Raw genomic sequence first — 15,891 nt, 5'->3', positions numbered from 1 at the left:
ACTAAATCGGTGAAGGAGGCATGCGATGTTATTGTCAAGTACAATGAAGGAGGTGAGAAAGTCAAAGTTGTCAAATTATAGACTTTGCGACGACAATATGAATTGATGCAGATGGGAGAAGATGAAAAGATTGTAGGCTATGTTTCGAAGGTGGATAATCCTGTCCATCTCATGAATGGTTGTGGTGAAATCTTAACTGATAAGATGATAGTTGAGAAGGTAATATGTATGTTGGCCTCTCACTTTGATCACGTTATCGTAGCTATTCAAGAATCCAACAATATTGAAACCATGAAACTGAAAGATTTGGTTGGTTCGTTGAAGGCACATGAGATTAAGATTGTTGAAAGGAAATGGATTTAAGAATCAATATAAGCACTGCAAACTCGGGCTTGGAATAAGCATGGTGGTTCCAACAAATTCAAAGGCAAAAAAGATAAGACTCAAAGAAAGAAGTCTTGGTCAAACCCTAAAAAGCATAAGGTCGATGATATGGCTTATGAATCCTCAAAAAGAGGATAAGGAAACTCCTATCAGAAAGACAAAGAGAAAAAGGTGTGCAATGCTATAACTCTGAAAAGTGAGGTCACGTGGCCAATAATTTTTGGTACAATAAAGATAAGGGAGGGATAAATGGCAAGGAGGAAGGAGTGAATCTTGCACGCCAATATTCAGATGATTTTCAAGATATGATGGTTATGGCTCCAGTTATAGATGACCATGTCGAATCCAAGATCTAGTTCCTCGACTCAGGATGCTCGAATCACATGACTAGTCAAAAAGCATGGTTAGAAAATTTTTAATAGTCAAAGAAGAGCAAGGTCAAACTTTCTGATAATAGCTCGTTGCAAGTAAAAGGTATTGGCGACATAGTTATTCAAAGAAGAAATGGAGGAAAATATATGATCAAAGATGTACTCTTTGTACCTAGAATGAGGTGCAATCTACTAAGTGTTGGACAATTGGTCGGAAACTGTTTCTCAATAATTATGAAAGATGGAGCCTTGGAATTGTTCGACACTCTGAATAATTTGGTCTTGAAATCTCCTCTATCGAAGAACATGATATTTAAGACCATGATCAATTTGACTGAAGTGCAATGTCTAAAGACCGTTGTCGACCACAAGAATAGTTGGTTGTAGAATTTGAGGTTTGGACATATGAACTTTCGATCACTTAGTTAACTTATCACTAAATATATGGTAACTGGCATACAAAGTCTTGATATGCCCGAAAAAATCTGTGAAGGTTGTCTAGTCGGAAAGCAATCCAGAAAGTCTTTCGTTTTGACTATGCCAATGAGATCCTTTGTCATACTTGAAGTTGTACATTCAAATGTATGTGGCCTATTTGAAGAGCATACCATTGGTGGAAACATGTATTTTGTTTCTTTTATCGGTGAGTTTAGTCGAAAGTTGTGGATCTATGAGATCAAGAGAAAGGACGAAGTATTTGAAATCTTTAAGAGATTCAAGATGCTTGTCGAAAACCAGAGTGAGAAGAAGATAAAAGTCCCGCGAACAAATGGGGTGAAACACATCCTAGATGTTTGAAAAATTATGTGCAGAATATGGTATTGATCATGAGGTAACTGCTCCTTACGCACCTCAATATAATGGAATAGCATAAAGAAGAAACAGGGTCATATTGGACATGGCGAGATGCATGCTAAAGCAGAAGAATTTGCCAAAATCATTATCGGGAGAAGTTGTTTCCACTATTGTTTATATTTTGAACAGGTTACCTACCAAGAAGTTGAAGAACAAGGTTCCTGAAGAAGTTTAGAGTGGCAAATGGCCAACAGTGAGTCATTTGAAGGTGTTTGGCTCTATATGTTACAATCATGTTCCTGATGCTAGGAGAAGGAAGCTTTATGACAAGAGTGACACTATGATTCTGGTAAGATATCACAAAATGGGTGCATAAAGGTTGTTAATTCCAATTAATAAGAAGATTGTGATGAGTCGAGATATTGTGATTGATAAAAATTATGTCTGGGATTGGAATTCTAGTGATGCAATGGATAAGCCATTGATGAGCTATGATTTTGACGAAGCATGTAATGATGTCGAAGTTGAAGCAGTTGCTGACATGCCTGACACAGTCGAAGTATAATATGGTGTAACTAGTACTAGTCAAAGACCTCAAAGAACTATATTTTAACCAGTAATACTTCAAGGCTATGAAGTGACTAGTGATGATGAAGGAAAACCAGCTGTAGAATTAGTTCATTTCGCCTTACTTGCAGGTGCTGAACCAATCAACTATAGCGGTGCCTTAAAAAAATAATGGAAGTCATATATGGTCGAAGAGTTACAAGCAATTGAAAGAAACAACACATGGGAGTTAGTCGAATTTCCAGCATATACAAAGGCTATCAAAGTGAAATGGATGTTCAAGTTGAAGCACAATGCTGATGGATCGATAGCAAGACATAAGGTGAGATTGGTAGCTCGAGGTTTTCTTCAAAGAGCAAGAGCCGACTACTCTGAAGTATACGCATCAGTAGCAAGATTGAAGACTGTTCGATTAGTCGTCACCTTGACATGCAATCAAGGTTGGTCGATATTTCACTTAGATGTGAAATCAAAATTTTTGAATGGTCCTCTAGATGAAGAGGTATATGTCACACAACCTCCTGGGTTTGAGATTCAGGAGGAAGTATGGAAAGTGGATAAGTTGCGCAAAGCGCTATATGGCCTAAAGTAGGAACCTAGGGCATGGAATAAGAAGATTGACATATACCTATGTTCAGGTTGTAGCATAAGATATAACAATCATTTTCTTATATGTCGATAACTTGTTAGTATCTGGAAATTGCTTAGAGAACTTGTCGAAGTTCAAAGAGTTTATGAAGAAGGAATTTGAAATATCGAATCTGGGAAACTTGTCTTATTTCCTATGCATGGAATTTCAAATGTCGAAGCAAGCTATGGTGTTGCATCAAAGAAAGTATGTCAAAGAGATAATCAAGAGATTTATGATGGATGATTCGACTCCCACATCTTTGCCTTTTAAACCAAATTTGAAGTAGGAGAAACATGGAGAGGAAGACAAAGTCGATGCAACTTTGTTCAAACAAATTGTTGGATCTCTGAGATATGTGTGCAACAGTCGACCTGATATAAGTTTCTTAGTCGGATTAGTGAGAAGATAAATGAGTGAACCAAGGATGTCATACATGAAGACTGCAAGAAGAATCTCGAGATACTTAAAATGATCGATAAACTATGGAATTCTATTTCTACGAGACTCTGAAAGCAAATAAGTTATGGTTACTTGCTATTCAGATGTTGATTGGTGTAGAAATAAGAAAGATCGAAGAAGCACAACTGGTTATTTCTTTCAAGTATCTGGTGCCCCAATCTCATGGTGCTCGAGAAAGCAACCTGTGGTGACATTGTCATTGTGTGAGGATGAATATATAGTAGGATCATATGCTACTTGTCAAGCAATTTGGATCAAATTTGTGCTTGAAGAAATGGAGGTCGATGTGAATTAAGCTCTGGTGTTACAGATGGACAATAAGTCATCCATAAATCTTGCAAAAAATCCAGTTTTGCATGGAAGGAGTGAACACATTGAAGCTAGATTTCACTTCTTAAGGAAGAAGGTAAATCGAGGTGAACTTGAAGTAAGTCATTGCTTAAGTGAAGCATAGTTGGCTGACATCTTCACCTAAGGATTGAAGTTCAACATATTCCTGAATTTGAGAAAGAAATTAGAAATAGTTCAGATCAACTATAATTAGCGTTTGTTCGACAACTTGGATTATAGGGGATATGTTGAGATGAAATATAATTCAAGTTGTGTGTGGCCCAAGCCCAAAAGATAATTAGGATTTATGATTGTTATATTTGTTACTTAATAGTCAAATCACTTAGATGTATATAAATAGATATTTTATAATTCAATTTTATATCACAATCATTCTTCAATAATAATAATAATCTTTATTTATTTATTCTCTTTGTCGTTCCTCACTAAAAATACATCAAACATTAACAGTTTCTAATGATCCACGCAAGAACAAATAGTTTAATCAAATTATTACCTAATCTAGATTTTTTACCAAATCTTTTAACTTAAATATTATTAATTATTGTTAAAGTTTATATCTTTGTTGACAAATTAACAATATGTTGGTATTATGTTATAAATGAATATGTATATTCAAACGTATAATAGTTTGATAATAATGTATTTAAAAAAATTAATTTATATATATTTTTATATAATAATATAAATTAAAATATATAAATAGATATATTTATAGCAGTTTAAATTACTAAGATACACATATTTGCATTCATACCGGTTTAAATTAGTAGATTAATTTACGAGTTTTTATCCTATTTTTTTCCTATATATTAAGAATGCCTGTTAATGTTGATTCAATTGCCATCTATGTTGTCACATCATATTTTTCAATGATAAAAAAATAATTCATGTTCATTTTGCTAAGAACTTTGGATGATACCTTCAATGAAAATGTTCTAAGTGACACGGCAGCAAGCCCCTTTAACTTTGGTCCAAATTTCTTTTGCAAATAAATTCTCTTATGTTCTAAATTATTCTTTTGTCTAATTTAGTCTTAGAATTATATAAAAAAATAATTCTTATGAATATGTCAATTTAATCCTATGGTGTAGAAAAATATGTCAATTTAATTCATGATATCTTAGAGAAGACTAAATTAACATATTTTATAGATTTTGTTTACTATATTTACATAATTTTCGGACTAAAATGAAGAGAATAATGATGGTTTATGGACTAAAGTGATGGTTTATAATTTCTTTATTAAAAAGTAAGAATTTTATTTACTATTTAGCTGTCAATTAGAAGTGGTTTCATTTCGTTCATAAAAAATGGTTCCATTTCTCTATCAAAAATAAAATGGTTTCATTAACTTGGATTCGGAAATGTGGGCCGGACCCCAAATTTCAAGTTAGAAATAAAATGAGAACTTTTTCTAACACCCCATAAAATATATTCGGCATCCCATATATATCACTTTTACCATAATACCCCATAATTTAAAATTCTCATTTTTGAACATTTGTAAAAAAATTTGTAAATTCTATCGAATCTTTAACAAATAAATGAGTTTCCCTTCAGTTGTAGGGCAGTGAAAAAAACCGACTATCCATTCTCAAATTGATATCCAAATTGCTTAACTTTAAAAAAAATCAAATCAAATACTAAAATAAAAATTTGGATATCCATTTTGTTATCACAATATAAACCATTACCGATTATAAAAATTTGGTTTTGTTGTTGGGTATCCAAATTTTACTATGCGTTAAATTTTTATATTTGTATCTTTTCATGTTTTATCATATTATAAATCAATTTTATATTGTAAATTTTTTTAAATTTTATAAAAAAATTATTTTAAAAATAAAATTCAGATTTTTTTTTCACAAAAAATATTATATTTGGATTTTTTTTCTAAAAAATTATATTTGATATTTTTTTCAAATAAAATTATTATTTTTTTCTAAATAAAAAATATATTTTTTATCAAAAATATTTTGTATTTTTTTCAATAAAACAATGTTTTTTTAAAAAAAATTAAATTTTTCAACTTTTTATTTATTTTCAAAATATAAATTTATTATTTTCAACTTTTTTTTTATATATTTTATTTTCTTTTTTCTGAATATTTGTTATTTTTTTTTTCTGAAAAAATTGTTTTTTTTTGTGTTTTTTAAATTTTAAAAGAAAAAATATTATAAAACCTCATAAAATTTGTTTATGAAAAATATTTTAAAACCTCATAAAACCTCTGAATATTTATTTTTGATGTAAAAAAATTTATCTATTTTATGTAAAAGGCAAATAAAAAAGTTAGTTAAAAGAAAATAAAATTATTTTTGATATAAAATTGATTTTCTAAGAATATAATTTTAAAAACTATTTTTTTTTATAAAATTGGTTTTGAAATTGATTTTTTTAAGAAAATAAAAAATTAATTTTAAAGAAATTGTTTTAAAATTATTTTTTTTTAAACTATTTTTTTTTAGAAAAACCGGTTTAAAATCGAACCGATCCACTTATAAACCAATTTCTAAAAAATAAATTGATTTTATAATTTGTTATCATTTGTTATTCTCCATCTGCAACAGTGTGCCATAGTTGCTCATGCTCTCACTTGAGATTTTGTGTCAATTTCGAGAGTGATTTTGAGCACTATTTTGCGATTTATTGTCGAATCAAAGTCGATTTATAAGCCTTCATCTTCAACAATAAAGCCATTAAGGTAAGATATCTTGATTTTAAGGTTTTATTAATTTAATTATTTAGGGTTTTTTGAAATTAGAAATTAGGATCTGATAATTTTGTTGCCAAGTTAGAATTATGTTAGTTTAGAAATTAGAAATTAGAATTCTGTTAAAAATTCATGGTTTGTGAATTGTGTTTGAAAAAAATGGAGGATATTGTTGTGCTGCAAAGGTTTGGAAATTAGAAATTAGAAATTTGATTTTGTTGTTGGGTATCCAAATTTTACTATCCGTTAAATTTTTATATTTGTATCTTTTCATGTTTTATCATATTATAAATCAATTTTATATTGTAAATTTTTTTAAATTTTATAAAAAAATTATTTTAAAAATAAAATTCAGATTTTTTTTTCACAAAAAATATTATATTTGGATTTTTTTTCTAAAAAATTATATTTGATATTTTTTTCAAATAAAATTATTATTTTTTTCTAAATAAAAAATATATTTTTTATCAAAAATATTTTGTATTTTTTTCAATAAAAAAATGTTTTTTTTAAAAAAATTAAATTTTTCAACTTTTTATTTATTTTCAAAATATAAATTTATTATTTTCAACTTTTTTTATATATATTTTATTTTCTTTTTTCTGAATATTTGTTTTTTTTTTTTCTGAAAAAATTGTTTTTTTTGTGTTTTTTAAATTTTAAAAGAAAAAATATTATAAAACCTCATAAAATTTGTTTATGAAAAATATTTTAAAACCTCATAAAACCTCTGAATATTTATTTTTGATGTAAAATTTTTTATCTATTTTATGTAAAAGTCAAATAAAAAAGTTAGTTAAAAGAAAATAAAATTATTTTTGATATAAAATTGATTTTCTAAGAATATAATTTTAAAAACTATTTTTTTTTATAAAATTGGTTTTGAAATTGATTTTTTTAAGAAAATAAAAAATTAATTTTAAAGAAATTGTTTTAAAATTGTTTTTTTTTTAACTATTTTTTTTTAGAAAAAACGGTTTAAAATCGAACCGATCCACTTATAAACCAATTTCTAAAAAATAAATTGATTTTATGATTTGTTATTCTCCGTCTGCAACAGTGTGCCATAGTTGCTCATGCTCTCACTTGAGATTTTGTGTCAATTTCGAGAGTGATTTTGAGCACTATTTTGCGATTTATTGTCGAATCAAAGTCGATTTATAAGCCTTCATCTTCAACAATAAAGCCATTAAGGTAAGATATCTTGATTTTAAGGTTTTGTTAATTTAATTATTTAGGGTTTTTTGAAATTAGAAATTAGGATCTGATAATTTTGTTGCCAAGTTAGAATTATGTTAGTTTAGAAATTAGAAATTAGAATTCTGTTAAAAATTCATGGTTTGTGAATTGTGTTTGAAAAAAATGGAGGATATTGTTGTGCTGCAAAGGTTTGGAAATTAGAAATTAGAAATTTGATTTTGTTGTTGGGTATCCAAATTTTACTATCCGTTAAATTTTTATATTTGTATCTTTTCATGTTTTATCATATTATAAATCAATTTTATATTGTAAATTTTTTTAAATTTTATAAAAAAATTATTTTAAAAATAAAATTCAGATTTTTTTTTCACAAAAAATATTATATTTGGATTTTTTTTCTAAAAAATTATATTTGATATTTTTTTCAAATAAAATTATTATTTTTTTCTAAATAAAAAATATATTTTTTATCAAAAATATTTTGTATTTTTTTCAATAAAAAAATTTTTTTTAAAAAATTAAATTTTTCAACTTTTTTTTATTTTCAAAATATAAATTTATTATTTTCAACTTTTTTTATATATTTTTATTTTCTTTTTTCTGAATATTTGTTATTTTTTTTTTCTGAAAAAATTGTTTTTTTTGTGTTTTTTAAATTTTAAAAGAAAAAATATTATAAAACCTCATAAAATTTGTTTATGAAAAATATTTTAAAACCTCATAAAACCTCTGAATATTTATTTTTGATGTAAAATTTTTTATCTATTTTATGTAAAAGTCAAATAAAAAAGTTAGTTAAAAGAAAATAAAATTATTTTTGATATAAAATTGATTTTCTAAGAATATAATTTTAAAAACTATTTTTTTTATAAAATTGGTTTTGAAATTGATTTTTTAAGAAAATAAAAAATTAATTTTAAAGAAATTGTTTTAAAATTGTTTTTTTTTAACTATTTTTTTTTAGAAAAAACGGTTTAAAATCGAACCGATCCACTTATAAACCAATTTCTAAAAAATAAATTGATTTTATGATTTGTTATTCTCCGTCTGCAACAGTGTGCCATAGTTGCTCATGCTCTCACTTGAGATTTTGTGTCAATTTCGAGAGTGATTTTGAGCACTATTTTGCGATTTATTGTCGAATCAAAGTCGATTTATAAGCCTTCATCTTCAACAATAAAGCCATTAAGGTAAGATATCTTGATTTTAAGGTTTTGTTAATTTAATTATTTAGGGTTTTTTGAAATTAGAAATTAGGATCTGATAATTTTGTTGCCAAGTTAGAATTATGTTAGTTTAGAAATTAGAAATTAGAATTCTGTTAAAAATTCATGGTTGTGAATTGTGTTTGAAAAAATGGAGGATATTGTTGTGCTGCAAAGGTTTGGAAATTAGAAATTAGAAATTTGATTTTGTTGTTGGGTATCCAAATTTTACTATCCGTTAAATTTTTATATTTGTATCTTTTCATGTTTTATCATATTATAAATCAATTTTATATTGTAAATTTTTTTAAATTTTATAAAAAAATTATTTTAAAAATAAAATTCAGATTTTTTTTTCACAAAAAATATTATATTTGGATTTTTTTTCTAAAAAATTATATTTGATATTTTTTTCAAATAAAATTATTATTTTTTTCTAAATAAAAAATATATTTTTTATCAAAAATATTTTGTATTTTTTTCAATAAAAAAATGTTTTTTTTAAAAAAATTAAATTTTTCAACTTTTTATTTATTTTCAAAATATAAATTTATTATTTTCAACTTTTTTTATATATATTTTATTTTCTTTTTTCTGAATATTTGTTATTTTTTTTTTCTGAAAAAATTGTTTTTTTTGTGTTTTTTAAATTTTAAAAGAAAAAATATTATAAAACCTCATAAAATTTGTTTATGAAAAATATTTTAAAACCTCATAAAACCTCTGAATATTTATTTTTGATGTAAAAAAATTTATCTATTTTATGTAAAAGTCAAATAAAAAAGTTAGTTAAAAGAAAATAAAATTATTTTTGATATAAAATTGATTTTCTAAGAATATAATTTTAAAAACTATTTTTTTTTATAAAATTGGTTTTGAAATTGATTTTTTTAAGAAAATAAAAAATTAATTTTAAAGAAATTGTTTTAAAATTGTTTTTTTTTAAACTATTTTTTTTTAGAAAAACGGTTTAAAATCGAACCGATCCACTTATAAACCAATTTCTAAAAATAAATTGATTTTATGATTTGTTATTCTCCGTCTGCAACAGTGTGTCATAGTTGCTCATGCTCTCACTTGAGATTTTGTGTCAATTTCGAGAGTGATTTTGAGCACTATTTTGCGATTTATTGTCGAATCAAAGTCGATTTATAAGCCTTCATCTTCAACAATAAAGCCATTAAGGTAAGATATCTTGATTTTAAGGTTTTGTTAATTTAATTATTTAGGGTTTTTTGAAATTAGAAATTAGGATCTGATAATTTTGTTGCCAAGTTAGAATTATGTTAATTTAGAAATTAGAAATTAGAATTCTGTTAAAAATTCATGGTTTGTGAATTGTGTTTGAAAAAAATGGAGGATATTGTTGTGCTGCAAAGGTTTGGAAATTAGAAATTTGGTTTTGTTGTTGGGTATCCAAATTTTACTATGTGTTAAATTTTTATATTTGTATATTTTCATGTTTTATCATATTATAAATCAATTTTATATTGTAAATTTTTTTAAATTTTATAAAAGAATTATTTTAAAAATAAAATTCGGATTTTATTTTCACAAAAGATATTATATTTGGATTTTTTTTCTAAAAAATTATATTTGATATTTTTTTCAAATAAAATTAATATTTTTTTCTAAATAAAAAATTTATTTTTTATCAAAAATATTTTGTATTTTTTTCAATAAAAAAAATGTTTTTTTTAAAAATTAAATTTTTCAACTTTTTATTTATTTTCAAAATATAAATTTATTATTTTCAACTTTTTTTTGATATATTTTATTTTCTTTTTTCTGAATATTTGTTATTTTTTTTTTCTGAAAAAATTGTTTTTTTTGTGTTTTTTAAATTTTAAAAGAAAAAATATTATAAAACCTCATAAAATTTGTTTATGAAAAATATTTTAAAACCTCATAAAACCTCTGAATATTTATTTTTGATGTAAAAAAAATTATCTATTTTATGTAAAAGTCAAATAAAAAAGTTAGTTAAAAGAAAATAAAATTATTTTTGATATAAAATTGATTTTCTAAGAATATAATTTTAAAAACTATTTTATTTTATAAAATTGGTTTTGAAATTGATTTTTTTAAGAAAATAAAAAATTAATTTTAAAGAAATTGTTTTAAAATTGTTTTTTTTTAAACTATTTTTTTTTAGAAAAACCGATTTAAAATCGAACCGATCCACTTATAAACCAATTTCTAAAAAATAAATTGATTTTATGATTTGTTATCATTTGTTATTCTCCGTCTGCAACAGTGTGTCATAGTTGCTCATGCTCTCACTTGAGATTTTGTGTCAATTTCGAGAGTGATTTTGAGCACTATTTTGCGATTTATTGTCGAATCAAAGTCGATTTATAAACCTTCATCTTCAACATTAAAGCCATTAAGGTAAGATATCTTGATTTTAAGGTTTTGTTAATTTAATTATTTAGGGTTTTTTGAAATTAGAAATTAGGATCTGATAATTTTGTTGCCAAGTTAGAATTATGTTAATTAGAAATTAGAAATTAGAATTCTGTTAAAAATTCATGGTTTGTGAATTGTGTGAGAAAAAAATGGAGGATATTGTTGTGCTGCAAAGGTTTGGGAATTAGAAATTGTGAATTGTGCTTAGAAATTAAAAATTAGGAATTAGAAATTAAAAAGAAAAAAAATAGAGGATGTTGTTGTTGCTGCAAAGGTCTGTGAACTGTGAATTGTATTTAGAAATTAGAATTCCGTTAAAGTGTGTTAGTTTTCTCTCTTACCAAACTCTATTAATTCTTTTGTTTCTCTAACTTTATGCATTAGTATTACCGGTGTTCAATCAAAGACTTGATCATTAATTAAATTATTATTGACGGGTGTTAAACTAATGATAATGATTAATATTAAGGTTAATTATTTTACATTCAAACATTAACAGCTTATTTTGACGATAATAACTAATCTTAAGGTTAATTATTTTCCATTCCAACATTACAGCTTATTTTGATCTTGTATATAATCTTAGTGAAATATATATTATATATACAATGATACATTCAAACAAGTCTCATATACAAAGTTGTATTTTTATTTTTACTATATAATTTTTGTTTAATTATCTCATGTGAAAGTGACTGAAATTTTGAGAAGAGAGAGAGAGAAAGAGTTTATTACTTTACATCAAGTGTTGTTATTTTCTCTTCAACATGATTAGGATTATTATTAAAAAAATCATAAAGTGATGAATGAAGACAGAACATTATCAAAATATATATTATCATAAATTACTAATATTTTATAAATTATTATAGTTATATTTTTGTAGCTAGGAGTATCTAAAAGTCGAGTACCTTATTTTTAAGTTATTGTCTATATGCTTATGTTTTTATGTTTTTCTTGTTAATTATTTTTATATTGTATTTTTCTTGTTACATAAGATTATGGAAAAGGTTTTTAAGAGGAAATTGTCATCAAATAAGCAAGAATCTAGTTCTCAACAATATGTTCAATTTAATTTGGAAGATTTACAATCACATCCTGGAAAGCGACTTAAAATGTCAGCATATCATCCAAATGATCCAGAGATAATTCGTAGAACATATATACAAAATGGACCGTGTCAACCTATTCAACATAGTTTTCCCCAAAACGAATTGGAAATTCATTGATAAGATTTTGTTCTTCTTGGTTTAATGAATTTGGAAATTGGTTAGTGTATAGCATAGAAAAGGATGCCGCATTTTGTTTATATTGTTATCTTTTTCGATCCGATTTTGGAAAACAATCTGGTGGTGATACATTTGTAAGAGATGGATTCACTAATTGGAATAAGAAAAATAGACTCTCATCACATGTTGGAGGTCCAAGTATTCTTCATAATATCACTTGGAAGAAATGTCAAGATTTGATGAATCAAAATCAACATATTGAAGTTGCGATATGTAAACAATCTGAAAGCGTTCGTGACCTATATAGAAGGCGGTTGACAACTTCCATTGATTGTATTCGTTATTTATTGAAGTAGGGATTGGTTTTTCGTGGTCATAATGAATCAATAGAGTCAGGGAATCAAGGTAACTTCCTAGAAATGCTTAGATGGTACGCGAAGAGGGGGGAAAAGTAAGATAGGTTGTATTGGAAAATGCTCCTGAAAATCAAAAAATGATTTCTCCATCAATTCAAAAGGATATTGTTAAGGCAGACTCTTTAGAAACCACTAAAGCTATCTTAACTGATCTTGGAGATGAATTATTTGTCATTCTTGTCGATGAATCCCGTGACATATCTAATAAGGAACAAATGGTTGTTGCTTTGCGTTACGTCAACAAAATGGAATTATTATTGAGAGTTTTTTTGGGCATTGTTCATGTTAAAAGTACAATAACAATAGCTTTGAAAGTGGCCATTGAAGAGTTATTTTGCAAACATGGTCTTACTACTTCAAGAATTCGGGGAAAAGGTTATGATGGCGCTAGTAATATGCAAGGAGAGTTCAGTGGTCTAAAAAGTTTGATCTTAAGTGAAAATCCATATGCATTTTATGTACATTGTTTTGCTCATCAATTGTAACTTACATTAGTTGCTATTGCAAAAGATCATCTTCAAGTTTGTGGTGTTTTTAACTTAGTGTCTACTTTAATAAATGTTGTAGGGGGTCTTGCAAACGACAAGACATGCTTCGTGAAAGACAAATAGAGAATATTAGGGAAGCATTGGGAAAAGGAGAAATTGCTAGTGGGCAAGGTATCAATCAAGAAACAAATCTCAAACGAGCTGTCGATACTCGATGGAGTTCTCATTTTGCTACTTTGACCAATTTGATATTGATGTATGATTCTGTAATGGATGTTCTTGACATTTTGAAAAAAGATTCAACATTGCTAAGAGAACAAAAGACTGAAGCAAATGGTCTCATACTTTTGATGAATACTTTTGATTTTGCACTAACATTGCATTTGATGAAAAATATCTTGGGTATTTCAAATGAATTATCACAGGCACTGCAAAGAAAAGATCAAAATATCATCAATGCTATGAAATTGGTTAACATCACAAAGCAGAGGTTACAAGCTTTAAGAGATAATGGATGCAAATCTTTAGTGGATGAGGTAAATTTATTTTGTAATATGCATGACATTCACATTCCAAACATGGATGATATATGCACTTCGGGAAGATCAAGGCGTGGAAGTAATGTTGAGTCTATTACAATAGAGAAACATTATCGCATTGAATTATTTTATACCGTCGTGGACATGCAACTTCAAGAACTTAACAATCGTTTTAATGAGACAAATAGTCGATTGCTCATTTGCATGGCTTGTTTGACTCCAACAAATTTGTTCTCTTCTTTTAACAAGGAAAAACTGGTTGAATTTGCAAAGTTTTATCCATGAGAATTTTCTCAAACTAGTTTGATGTTGCTTAATAATCAACTTGAGACTTATATCATTGACATGCGCAGCAGTATTGAATTTGCATCTTTGAAAGAAATTGGTGATCTATCCAAAAGGTTGGTTGAAACTATAAGGCATGTTGTTTATCCATTGGTTTATCAACTTTTGAAGTTGGCAATGATTTTGCTTGTTGCCACAACAACCGTTGAATGATCCTTTTCTGCTATGAAGATTGTGAAAACTAGATTACGTAATCGAATGGGGGACGAATGGATGAATGATTGTCTAGTGACTTATATTGAAAGTGATGTGTTGAAGGACATTGGTAATGAGTCGATTATTCAACGATTTCAAAATATGAAATCTCGTAAAGGACAATTATATAACATCCATGTAATTTTTTTAATACATTATAATTTGAGTATAATATTATTTTATGTTATTATTATAAATATAATTATAATAATTTATTAGTATTAAATATTTTGCACCCCCTGAGCCGGGGTCTTGGATCCGTCATTGACCTTCATACCGACGAAACTCGTATAAATTGAATGTTCAATTAATTTTAAGATAACTAAAGTAATATGTCCTAACTTTTGTTTTTAAAATAAAGTATGATTTTATGACAGAGATACCATTTACGCACCTACGAGGCGGTATTTGACTAGAAGTTCGAACGATGGATTGCGATGGCCAAGCGAAAGCGGCATAGAATCAAAATCTATCGAGAGAATACTTAGGTTTTTGTTCTAAATTTTATGCTTTTATAATTTACAGTCCTACTACGAAAGTAGAGACAACGAAATATCGTTTACGTATCAAAAAAGAGAAAATGGTATTAGACCTAGAGAATTCAGATTTTTAATTATTAAAAAGCAAAAATATTTTTAATTAATTAAATACTTGTTGCATTTTAGAAATGGACTTTAGACTTGTAATTCCGCACTACGAAAGTAGGTCATTATGGGTTTAAAATTTGATAACGAACACACGAGAGCAATGGTACTTCTAAATTAATATTTTTCTACAAAAGTATTTTTCTCGTTACAATTAAGTGTTGTAATTTATACTAGCAACATAGATAGACAAAAATTAAGATTTTAGTCTCCCGTTATTAATATTGAATTTAATCCATTACTTTGATTTTTTTTGAGTAAAACAAACTATTCCCATAATCTTAGATAAACACAATAACAATAAATAGTGATAGTTGTAATTGATTTATGTGAGATTCGACAATCTTTTAAATTAAAATGAAATAAACCATAATAGAAAAACATTGAATAACGAATTGTCATTAATATACTCCATCTAATCTTTATTATAAAAGATATTTATCTATAAAATTTATTAAATAATTATTGTATAAATTTTAAAAATATATATTTTTTATAATATACACCTGAATGAATAATTCTCAATAATTTATCTATCAATTTCAATTTTAAGGTATCAAATTATACTTCGTTTGTGTTTTTAAATTCAAAATAATGATTTTCATGTCTAGTTCACTTTGTGATGTCAAATTATATAGAGTTGAGTTAATGTCTCACCTAAACAATAAACAATAGTATAGTATCTGCCGTTTAGGAAATGGATCATCTACGGTGGTTGAATGGTTCTACTCCATCTCAGTCATTATTTTAATCAACTACTCCATCTCAGTCATTATTTTAATCAACTACTCCATCTAAACCACTTATTTTAATCAAATATAAAAAGTAATTAATATTAATTACGGCATAAATGATTAAGATTGGAACAACATGCAAAACATGAGAGAGCAGCAGGACAGGATGTGTGTCCTGCGGTTTATAATAGCAATCGCACCAACTCAGGAATG

The 15,891-nt window shown here is 26.2% G+C and overlaps 1 pseudogene; it reads left to right on the top strand.

The window, feature by feature from the left end:
• Positions 1–1,653: 1,653 nt before the first annotated feature.
• On the top strand, positions 1,654–15,021 carry LOC127136353 (uncharacterized; annotated as a pseudogene).
• The last annotated feature ends 870 nt before the right edge of the window (positions 15,022–15,891 follow it).

Source organism: Lathyrus oleraceus, chromosome 4 (assembly GCF_024323335.1).
Source record: "Lathyrus oleraceus cultivar Zhongwan6 chromosome 4, CAAS_Psat_ZW6_1.0, whole genome shotgun sequence".
NCBI lineage: Eukaryota > Viridiplantae > Streptophyta > Magnoliopsida > Fabales > Fabaceae > Lathyrus > Lathyrus oleraceus.
Note: the sequence above shows the minus strand (reverse complement) of the source record. Positions and strands in the feature narration are given on the sequence as shown.